The sequence below is a fragment of the Sapajus apella genome, unplaced genomic scaffold, assembly GCF_009761245.1.
Source record: "Sapajus apella isolate SASKATOON/1434 unplaced genomic scaffold, GSC_monkey_1.0 scaffold15, whole genome shotgun sequence".
Classification (NCBI taxonomy): domain Eukaryota; kingdom Metazoa; phylum Chordata; class Mammalia; order Primates; family Cebidae; genus Sapajus; species Sapajus apella.
Window position 1 is genome coordinate 32,846,073 of NW_022436955.1, and position 11,021 is coordinate 32,857,093.

The window sequence follows — 11,021 nt, forward strand, 5'->3', positions numbered from 1 at the left end:
AAAAAAAAAAAAAAAAAAGACCAGCCTGGCCAATATGGTGAAACCCAGTCTGTTAGCCAGGCGTAGTGCGGGGTGCCCGTAATCCCAGCTGCCTGTAAGAAATTCTCTCCCTTTGCAGGCGTGCTGGGTTTTCAGGTTCCCTTTCTCTGCAGCTCCTGGCTGCAGAAGAACAGGGTGGTTTGGTACTTTGAAAAATTTTATTTATTTTTGAGATGGAGTCTGGCTCTGTGGCCCAGACTGGAGTGCAGTGGCACAATCTTAGCTCACTGCAACCTCTGCCTCCCGGGTTCAAGCAATTCTCCTATTTCAGCCTCTTGAATAGCTGGGATTACAGGCACCTGCCACCCCACCAGGCTAATTTTTCTATTTTTAATAGAGACGGGGTTTCACCATATTGGTCAGGCGGGTCTCAAACTTCTGACCTTAGTTGATCCACCGGCCTCGACCTCCCAAAGTGCTAGGAATACAGGTGTGAACCACCGTGCCCAGCCCATAATTTCTTTTTTAATTTTTGTTTATTTTCTTATTTACTTAGAGACTCATTCTGTCGCCCAGGCTGGAGTGCAGTGGTGCGATCTCGGCCCACTGTAACCTCCACCTCCCAGGTTCAAACAATTCTCCTGCCTCAGCCTCCTGAATAGATGGGACTGCAGGTGTGTGTCACCATGTCTGGCTAATTTTTGTATTTTTAGTAGAGATGGGGTTTCGCCATGTTGGCCAGGCTGGTCTTGAGCTCCCAACTTCAAGTCATCTTCCACCTCAGCCTCCCAAAGTGCTGGGATTACAGGCGTGAGCCACAGCACGGGCCTTGTGTTTTTTTGTTTGTTTGTTTGTTTTTTAATACTGCTCCTTGTGGAGCAGGGCTGCTCCGTAGCCAGTTGTCCAAAATAGCCCTAAACCATCATTTCTTTTTCTCTTTTTGTTTTTCTTTTTTTTGAGATGGAGTTTTGCTCTTGTTGCCCAGGCTGGAGTGCAATGGCGTGATCTCGGCTCCCTGCAACCTCCGCCTCCCAGGTTCAAGCAATTCTCCTGCCTCAGCCTGCTAAGTAGCTGGGATTACAGGCACGTGCCACCACGCCCAGCTAATTCTGTATTTTTAGTAGAGACAGGGTTTCTCCATGTTCGCCAGGCTGGTCTCGAACTCTTGACCTCAGGTGATCCACCCGCCTCGGCCTCCCAGAGTGCTGGGATGACAGGTGTGAGCCACCGCGCCCTGCCTCCTAAACCGTCATTTCTAATCTGTAGCTAATTTGTTGGTCTTACAGTGGCGGTCTGGTCTCCATAGAAGAAGGGGCTTGTTTCTGAGAGGGGCTGTCACCACCTTTGTTTCAAAGTTAAACTAAAAACTAAATTGCACTAAAGTTAGCTCTGCCTGCACCCGGGAGTGAACAGGGCAGCTGGTGACGAAGGGCAGAAAGAAGGCGGTCGCCCCGGCCAGGTCTGTGCCCCGCAGGACTTTCCCTCACATCTTCACACAGGTGGCGTCACTCCCCACTCCCTTCCCCGTAGACTCGAAAGCCGGGCTCTCCGTGGGCTGCCGCCATGAAGCTGTGCTTTCATCGAGCCGCCTGGTCACTCACACCACCCAGCAGAGTCTCCACTACCAAGTCTTGACAGCTGGCACCACCGGCACCCTTTGACAAACAAAAAGTCACCAAATCGGGCCGGGCGCGGTGGCTCAAGCCTGTAATCCCAGCACTTTGGGAGGCCGAGGCGGGTGGATCACAAGGTCAAGAGATCAAGACCATCCTGGTCAACATGGTGAAACCCCGTCTCTACTAAAAATACAAAAAATTAGCTGGGCATGGTGGTGCGTGCCTGTAATCCCAGCTACTCAGGAGGCTGAGGCAGGAGAATTGCTTGAACCTGGGAGGCGGAGGTTGCAGGTAGCCGAGATCACGCCATTGCACTCCAGCCTGGGTAACAAGAGCGAAACTCCGTCTCAAAAAAAAAAAAAAAGTCACCAAATGAAAAACGCTCCGATTCAGAGGCGTGTAACCAAGACCCTGTCCCTGACCACACCCCAGCCAGCCTTCCCCGAGCCCGCCCTCAACTCCGCCCCACCTCGGCCGGCAGAGACTGGAACAAAAACGAACACAGCTTCCGACAGCTCAAGGCCTGAAGGGGCCTGCGAGAAAACCCAAACAAGCTGCCAGAAGAACCCACCTTCCAGCCTCTGTGGGGCAGAGGTCTGACCTCAGGTGGGCCCCACGGGCCACCCTGTTCTGTTGTGTTTTCAGTTCCCTGGATGTCCTGAGCCCAGCTCAGGGCCTTCCTGCTCCCTCACCCTCCCTGTAAAATCCTCATCCTTGGCGGGATGCAGCGGCTCACACCTGTAATGCCAGCACTTCGGGAGGCTGAGGTGGGCCGATCACTTGAGGTCAGGAGTTCAAGACCAGCCTGGCCAACATGGCGAAGCCCCGTCTCTACTAGAAATACAAAATTAGACAGGTATGGTGGTGCACGCCTGTAATCCCAACTGCTCAGGAGGCTGAAGCAGGGGAACCACGTGGACCCGGGAGGCTGGTTCTCTCCTCTCTCTGCCTTGTGAGGGCAGAGCAAGTCAGTGGTCTCATCTGCAAGCCGAGAAGCCATCACCAGCCAGCATATCTGCAGGACATGGTGCTCAGGCTGCGCAGGCTTCAGAAGGGTGAGGGATAAATGAGGCTGTACCAGCCTCTGGTATTCGTCGTAGCAACCAGAGCTGCCTCCAGCTGTCACAAGGCTGTGTGGCATCTGCCATAACCTCTGCCCAGCTTGTGTGGAGCTCTGGGCAGCCATGTCGTGAGGAAGCCCAGGCCAGGTGGGAAGGTTTTGCAGGGGTCTCCAGTTTCCAGCCTGAGCCCCGCCTGCAGCTAACGTCAACTACCAGACGAGCTTTCTAGTTGATTCCAGCATTCAGCTATAGAGTGACCTTCAGTCATCAGGCCTTTCTAGCTGAGGCTAATCTTTGCATTTTAAAAATTAGCCCGGACCAGGCGAGGTGGCTCACGCCTGTAGTCCCAGCACTTTAGGAGGCCAAGGCGGGTGGATCAGGAGGTCAGGAGATCCAGACCATCCTGGTCAGCATGGTAAATCCCCATCTCTACCAAAAATACAAAAATGTAAATAGCTGGGTGTGGTGGTGCACGCCTGTAGTCCCAGCTACTCGGGAGGCTGAGGCAGGAGAACTGCTTGAACCCAGGAGGTGGAGATTGCTGTGAGCCGAGATCGTGCCACTGCACTCCAGCCTGGGTAACAGTACGAGACTCCATCTCAAAAAAAAAAAAAAATAGTCCAACTAATTTTTGCGTGATTTGTAGAGATGAGAGCTCCCCATGTTGGCCAGGCTGGTCTTGAACTCCTGGACTCGAGTGATCCTCCCTCCTCAGCCTCCCAAAGTGCTAGAATTACAGGTTTGAGCCACTGAACCGGCCGTGTCTCTTCTTACAGGATAGTCATCCTGGTGTGAGACTCCAGCTTCATGACCTGATCACCTCCTGGAGGCCCCACCTCCAAATTCTATAAGGCAGAGAATCCAGGCTTCCGTAAAAGGACTTTGGAGAAACACAGACATTCAGTCCGTAGCACGAGCTCTGCCCTGATATTGCTACTGGTTACAGGCAAGTCGCAAACCCCACAGAGGGACACGGACTCCCTCCCTTGTCGAAAAGTGTCAAGGTTCCCTGCAGGTGCACGTGTGGGATGCGAGATGTGGCTACTGTCACCCTCGCTCACCCAAAGGCCACGCATCAGAGACCAGACAGCGCGAGAATGTTCAGACCAAGGACTAGAATGCAGCACCCGACACGCACAGCTCCAGCCACGTGGAACCACAAAGAAAATGAGGGAGGGGGACCATGCACGGACAGGCCATAGGGAGCCTCAGGGGCTGGTGTCTGTGTCTTCACTTGGGTAATGGCTCACCTCATAATAACTCCTTAAACTGTGCTTATATTTTTATAGACGCTCTACTGAGACAGTTCAACACCATAAAATGCATCCCTTAGTGTGTACAACTGAATGTTTCTAGAACATTCAAGTTGCAGAGTCATCACTAGTTAACTCTAGATTTTTAATTTAAAATTTTCATTGGCTAAATAGAAACCCCATTGCTATCAGCACCCATTCCCACCAGTCCACCTTCCGTCTCTATGGAGTCACTTATTCTGGACATTTCATATAAATGGAATCAGGCAACACGTGCTCTTTTGAGTGTAGCTGCTTTCTTTTCTTTTTTGAGATGGGTTCTTGCTTGTTGCCCAGGCTGAAGTGCAGTGGCGCGATCACAGCTCACTGCAGCCTCAGTCTCCCAGGTTCAGGCAATCCTCCTGCCTCAGCCTCACAGTAGCTGAGACTGCAGGTGTACAGCACCACACCCACTTAGCCGAATGCTTCTGAGGATCATCCTGTTACAGCCTGTGTCAGCTCTTCACTCTTCTTCATGGCTGAGTAATATTCCACCGTGTGAAGAGACGCGTTTTATTTGCCTGTTCCTCTGTTGGACATCCGGGCTGCTCCCACATTCTGGCTATGATCAGTAGTACTGCTATGAACTTCTGTGTAGTTTCTGTGTAAATGTACTGTCCATATATGTCTTACTTGCTGGTCTCTGTGCTGTATTTTCACAACTAGAATGCATAAAAGAACACGGATGGCTTACACGTGCTGGATCTGACACCACAGAGCTGAACAGCACGCACGCCCTGGCTGGGAGCTGGCACGCCCGTGCATGATGGGACCACACTGGCTGGCATCTCGGGGCACTCTCAGGAAATGAGGAAGCTGCTGAAGACGTTTCCAGCCTTGGAGGAGGTCAGGACGCTGAGCTCCCTGCTCCTCTCTCCCTCCTGCAGCCAGCCCTTCCTTCTGACCTGACCCCGGCCCTTTTCAACCTTCCCCTCCCCCCCACTCCCTCCCCTAATCCATTTCTGTTCTTTTTCTACTTTCAAAGAACAGAGGGTTCCTGCAGGAAATAGGGCAGTTTCACCTTGCTGAGGAGAGGCCTGGGAGGGGCAGCAGGTGGCTGAGTGGGGCCAGCCCAGCTGTGAGGCTGGCGTGGGAGGGGAGCTGCCTAGGCTGGGGCCTCCCTGGAGAGGAAGCGTGCATCGCAGAGGCCAGGGTGAGTGCGCCAGGGAGCTGGGAGCCCAGGGGACCGGGGTGCTCACTTGAGGATGTGTGGCCGAGGAGCCCAGGGCACCGCTGTGGGTGGAACCTGGGACCAGGTGTGAGGGGCCGGGGAGGCTATGGCTTCCTGGGATTCTGGGAGGTGGGCCCAGGTGTGAGGGGCAGGTGGAGGTGGGTGGGAGGGCTGCTCACAGACCCGCCGCTTGCTCACGGGAAACTGAGCCTCCTGTCTGCCCCCACAAGCCCTCCCGTGGCCACTAGGATGAGGTCTGGACCCGTCAGGCCCTCCAGAGACCGCCCCCACTCCCACCCCTGGCCCCGGCATGGGCTGTTTCTTCCTTGCACGCGGGCCCCCGCAGTCCTGCGCAGCCTTGGATTCAGCTCACACGTCCCTCCCTCCAGGAAGACTTCCCGGAGGCTGCGTGAGGAGGGCCCAGGCCCTGGACATGCTCTCCGTTCTGGAATTCTCTGTGCTCTCATCTGCCTCCCTGCCCGGCTGAGACCAGGGCACACTGTCCTGCCCCACATTTCCCTTTGGGGTGGAAAGGATTTACCGAACGAAAATCAAAGCTGCTCCCTGGTTGGGGCAGGGGGAGCTTCAGGGTTATCACAGAACGTTCTAGAGAGAAAGCCTGGGGCTCTGGGGGCATTGGAGTCTGGAGTTGGGGCCCATGGCTGTTACACAATGAAGCTTTCTTCATGGTGATGGTCAAGTAGCCTTCACATCTCTTGGTGGATTCCTGCTAATTAGCGTCTGACCCCATGCAGCAGCTCAGAGGGATATAGATGAGAGGGGCATCTGGGACCCCCAAACGTGTAAGTGTCTCTAGAATGCCTCCCCCTGGGCCTCCTCTCCTCCTTGACAAAAAGGCATCTTTGATCAATCCCCAACAGAGGCTGGGAGCTAGTGAGAGGGTTCCTTAGTCCCTGCCGGCAGCTTCAGGGGGATGTTGGCTACAGCGGACGGACACTGAGCCCCAAAGTGGCCTCTCAGAGCGGCCTTGAGAGGGGGCTCAGCGGTGGGGGATGAGGCCCCCAGCTCCCACTGGGAACAGAGCGGCCCTGAGAGGGGGCTCAGCGGTGGGGGATGAGGCCCCCAGCTCCCACTGGGGACAGAGCGGCCCTGAGAGGGGGCTCAGCGGTGGGGACGGAGCGGCAGGCGGGCTTTGTGCAGCTCTGGCGTCTCTGGATGTCTGTCCTGTGCGCACATCCCAGTCCACCTCCCATGAGCCAGGTGGGCTGGGCCTGGCTTCTCTGCCTCGGTTTCCAGGACTGGGAAACGGGGAAACAGCAGCCTCGCTCTCAGCGGTGAGGGCGTGGGCTAAAGGGCAGGACGGCCGAGGAGCCAGTAGTGGCCCCAGGCCCCTGCTCAGCTTTCCCAGGTCCTCCGAGCTCACAGGCGGAGCCCACCCTGAGGGACAGCTGGTTCTTCCATGAACTGAACCCCCAGGGCCCGGTCCTGCAGGACCCGGCAAGGCCCCAGTGAACTGGCCCCGTGGTGGCTCGTCAGGACTTGGCCACCAGAGGGCGGCAGCCGCAGCAGGCAGGCGGGCGTGCGGTCAACGTCGTGGCCGGAGGGGCTGCGTGGGGGAGGGGCAGGGGGTGCCGGGGGGCACTGGCCTGGCCTGGCCAGCCCGTGGGGTGTGGCTCTGACGGAAGGGGGCCGGCTGGAGGGGGACCAAGCCCCCAGGCTCCACCTTGCCTTGAGCGTCCACCATCCTCAGACCCATGTCACAGACACCGAGGCCCAAGGGTGCCGGGCTCCAGGTCCCCGCCGCCTGCTCACGGCATCCCCTTCGAATCCAGGGAACCCCTCCCTGTTCTGTCGCCCAGAGGGCGCCGTCGCCAGCAGCCCGCCCCTCCTGCCCTGCTGTGCCGGACCTCTGAGGTCATGGCCAGGGCAGAGGGCAGTGCCCTCCAGGACACAGGGGCTCCTCAGGAGACGGACCTGCTGGTGAAGCCACTGGTGGTGATCCCTCAGCCAGGACGGTCCCCAGCCTGACGGTCCCTGCCTGAGGCTGGCCTCAGAATCCCCCACGGGGCCCACCCGGGAGAGTGGGGCCGGGAGAGCAGGTCAAGGCGGGCATCGGCAAATCCACCACAGACTCAGGCCCAGACGTGCGCAGTCGGGCCGCCAGACTCCACCCAAGCTGGCGCGGGCGCGGGCACAGACCCACACGGCACAGGCCACCAGCCATGCTCAGCTGCTGCACGGCCCTGGATGCCAGCCAGGGCCCACCAGGGTCAGCTGTGACTCCCAGACACGGGACCCCACATCCCTCCTCACCCTCCATCAGGCGCTCATGCCTGGCAGCTCCGAGGGACTAGAAGATCAGAGCTCAGCCTGCAACTGTGGGGAAGAAGGGCCCGAGAGATGAGGAGGGTGAGGGAGAAGGCCAGGAAAGGCGGGGAGGGAGGGGTGGAGGCGCCGCTGTGAAGGGGAAGAGCAGAGGCAGAGAGGCAGGTTTGGGGCCGGGACCACAGGGTGAGTTGCAGGGTTTTCTAAGGACCTCCTGGGGGGGCGTGCAGCTGGGCTCAAAGTCCGCTGTAGCTACAGCCTCCAGAAGGCAATGAGAGGCTGGGGCGGGGCGGGGGGTCGGGCAGCTAGGAGAGAGGGCAGCGGAGGAGGGGAGGCTGGGACGTGCTTTCTGCAGGGGTTTGCTCTGGACAAATGGGCTTTGTCGGGTTCTCCAAGAAACCACCCCCAGAAGATGTGCAGAGACTCACGGTGTGGAATCGGCTCATGGGATTGTGGAGGCGGAGACCCAGGAGGGTGCCGGTGTTGTGTGGTCTGCGTTTGAGTTTGAACACAAGAGAAGACGGGCTGGGCGTGGCGGCTCACACCTGTCAGCTCAGCCCTTTGGGAGGCAGAGGTGGGTGGATCACTTGAGGTCAGGAGTTTGAGACCAGCCTGGCCAACACAGTAAAACCCTCCTCTACAAAAAATATATATAAAAAAAAAAGTTGGCCGGGCGTAGTGGCAGGTGCCTGTAGTCCCCGCTACTCGAGAGGCTGAGGCAGGAGAATTGCTTGAACCCAGGAGGCGGAGGTTGCAGTGAGCCGAGATCGCGCCATTGCACTGCCGCCTGGGTGACAGAGCGGGACTTCCTCAAACAAACAAAGATCTGAACTTAAAAGGCTCCCTAAACTCCAGCTGGGGTGCACAGCAGGTGGCTGGGTCCCTGGGGCTTCAGGGGCCCACCTGGGCCGGGGATTCTGGTGGGCGGAGTGTGGGGAGTCAGCAGTGTGGGGGTGGGCTCAGAGCCCGGAGACAGATAGGCCAGAAGCACAGTTTCAGGAGCGGTGTGGCCCAGCTGCTCTGAGGATCAGAGAGAGAGTCATGGGAGAGGAGGGGGACAGCGGGCACGGGCAGACGCCACGTTCAGAGCTGTGCCACGAGGGTCCCTGGGTGGAGGGAGGGGGTCGCCACGAGGCATCCACATCCCTGGGGCCGTGGACACCCAGCGTGTGCGGCTGACCTCGAGGACAGGGCAGTTCCCCACCACAACATCCCCAGATGGTGCCGATGCTTCTGGTCTTGGACCTGCACCGGGATTCCTGGGTGACTCAAAGAGGTCCCTTGAGGTTTGTGATCATGAATTCAAAGTAGCACGGATCAGGACAGCTGGGCCCTCTCCCCTCAGCATGCTCTGAGGAGGCAGTGCAGAGGCAGAGCGGCCACGGAGTGGGCAGGAGTCTCGCACTGTGGCCCAGGCTGGAGTGCCGGGCAGGGCCTCCGCTCAGCGCCGTGTCCCAGGCTGGAGTGCCGGGCAGGGCCTCCGCTCAGCGCCGTGTCCCAGGCTGGAGTGCCGGGCAGGGTCTCCGCTCAGCGCCGTGTCCCAGGCTGGAGTGCCGGGCAGGGTCTCCGCTCAGCGCCGCGTCCCAGGCTGGAGTGCCGGGCAGGGTCTCCGCTCAGCGCCGCGTCCCAGGCGGGAGCGCCGGGCAGGGTCTCCGCTCAGCGCCGTGTCCCAGGCTGGAGTGCCGGGCAGGGTCTCCGCTCAGCGCCGCGTCCCAGGCGGGAGTGCCGGGCAGGGTCTCCGCTCAGCGCCGTGTCCCAGGCTGGAGGGCAGTAGCACGGTCTCCGCTGAGTGCAGTCTCCACCTCCTGGGTTCAAGCAATTCTCCTGCCTCAGGCAGGAGACCCCAAGTAGTTGGGACTCCAGGTGTGCACCACCATGCCCGGCTATTTTTTTTTTGTATTTTTAGTAGAAACGGGGTTTCACCATGTTGGCCCAGATGGTCTTGATCTCCTGACCTCAGGATCCGCCTGCCTCGGCTCCCAAAGTACTGTGATTACAGGTGTGAGCCACTGCACCTGGCCACTTGCAGGTTTTACTGAGGAGGCTTGATGGCTCCAGAGGGGAAGACGGAGTCTGGCAGGGAATGGGGGGAGGCTGGAGGTCCCAGGCTGGCCCTGGAGCGGAAGGGGAAGGGACGCGTGGGGAGGTGGGATTGCAGTGAGGCGTGGGTCCGAGGAGCTGGGAAGGAGCAGCACGGGTTGTTACCCGTCAGGGAACTACCTGGTCAGGATTTAAGACCGTTCTCTCTGTTATTAAAATTGCCAAGAGTCGTGACAGGGTGGAGCTGGAGTGAGGGAGAGGGAGCCGCAGAGAGGTGGGGTGCTTAGGGCTTGGCACGTGAAGCCCCAGGGCACAGAGTGAAGACATGGGGCTGAGCTGCGTGGAGCTGGGAGAGGGAAGGCAGGCACTGGGGCCCTGATGGGAAGGGAAGAGCGCCGCCCTCACAAGGCCCTGTCAGCTCCCTCAGCAGGGTGCCTGCGCGCGTTACAGAGAATGAGGTGGACTCCTCCAGGCTGAGAGGTCTACTGTTCACACAACAGCATGCAAAGGGCAGGAGGCCATACCCGTGCCGGTCTGTGCCTAGAAAATGCTGGAAGGGGGCCGGGCTCAGTGGCTCACACCTGTAATCCCAGCAAAGTCTGGGGGGGCCAAGGCTTTGAGGTCAGGAGTTCGAGACCAGCCTGGCCAACATGGGGAAACCCTGTCTCTACTAAAACTCCAAAAATGAGCCCGGCGTGCTGCTGCACGCCTGTAATCCCAGCTACTCGGGAGGCTGAGGCAGGTGAATCGCTTGAACTTGGGAGGCGGAGGCTGACAGTGTTTTCAGTGTACACTGGTTTCCTGGGGGAATTGTTGTAAGTCAAGGGGCACCCGTGCACACTCACCAGCTTGGGTGTTTTGGTCCACAGCGGTGGTCTGTAGGTTAGAATGCTGCATTCCTCTGCGCCTTCTCCACGTTCAGGCAGGCTCTGCTGCACACATGCTCTCCACCCTACCCAGTGGCCCACGGTTTCAGCACGACCACATGCAGCCTAGGGGCAGTGGGCTACGCCTGGAAGCCTGGGTGAGCCTCTGCCACCTGCCACCTGGGTGAGTGGAAGCGCAGCGGAGACCCTCGCACGACAGGGACATCACCTGGCTGCTGGTGTCTTGGGACGCGCCCTGTGTTGAGGGACACATGAGTGCGTATTAACTCAGGCTGGGTTTTCAGGGTCCGGGCACAGGCCTGTTACAGATGGCTGGGGTTCACAACTTCCTCTTCCTTTATTTTTGAGACAGAGTCTCACTCTGTGGCCAGGCTGGAGTGCAGTGGCGCCATCTCGGCTCACTGTAACCTCCGCCTCCCGGGTTCAAGTGATTCTCCTGCCTCAGCCTCCCGCGTAGCTGGGATTATAGGCGCCCATCACCACGCCCAGCTCAATTTGTATATTTTTAGTAGAGATGGGGTTTCACCATGTTGGCCACCCTGGTCCCAAACTCCTGACCTCATGATTTGCCTGCCTCAGCCTCCCAAAGTGCTGGGATCACAGGCGTGAACCACTGCGCCCGGCCTCGTCCTCTTCCTTTCCGTGTGACTTAGCCTCTCGGTTTCCTCATCTGGATGGTGGAACAGAGA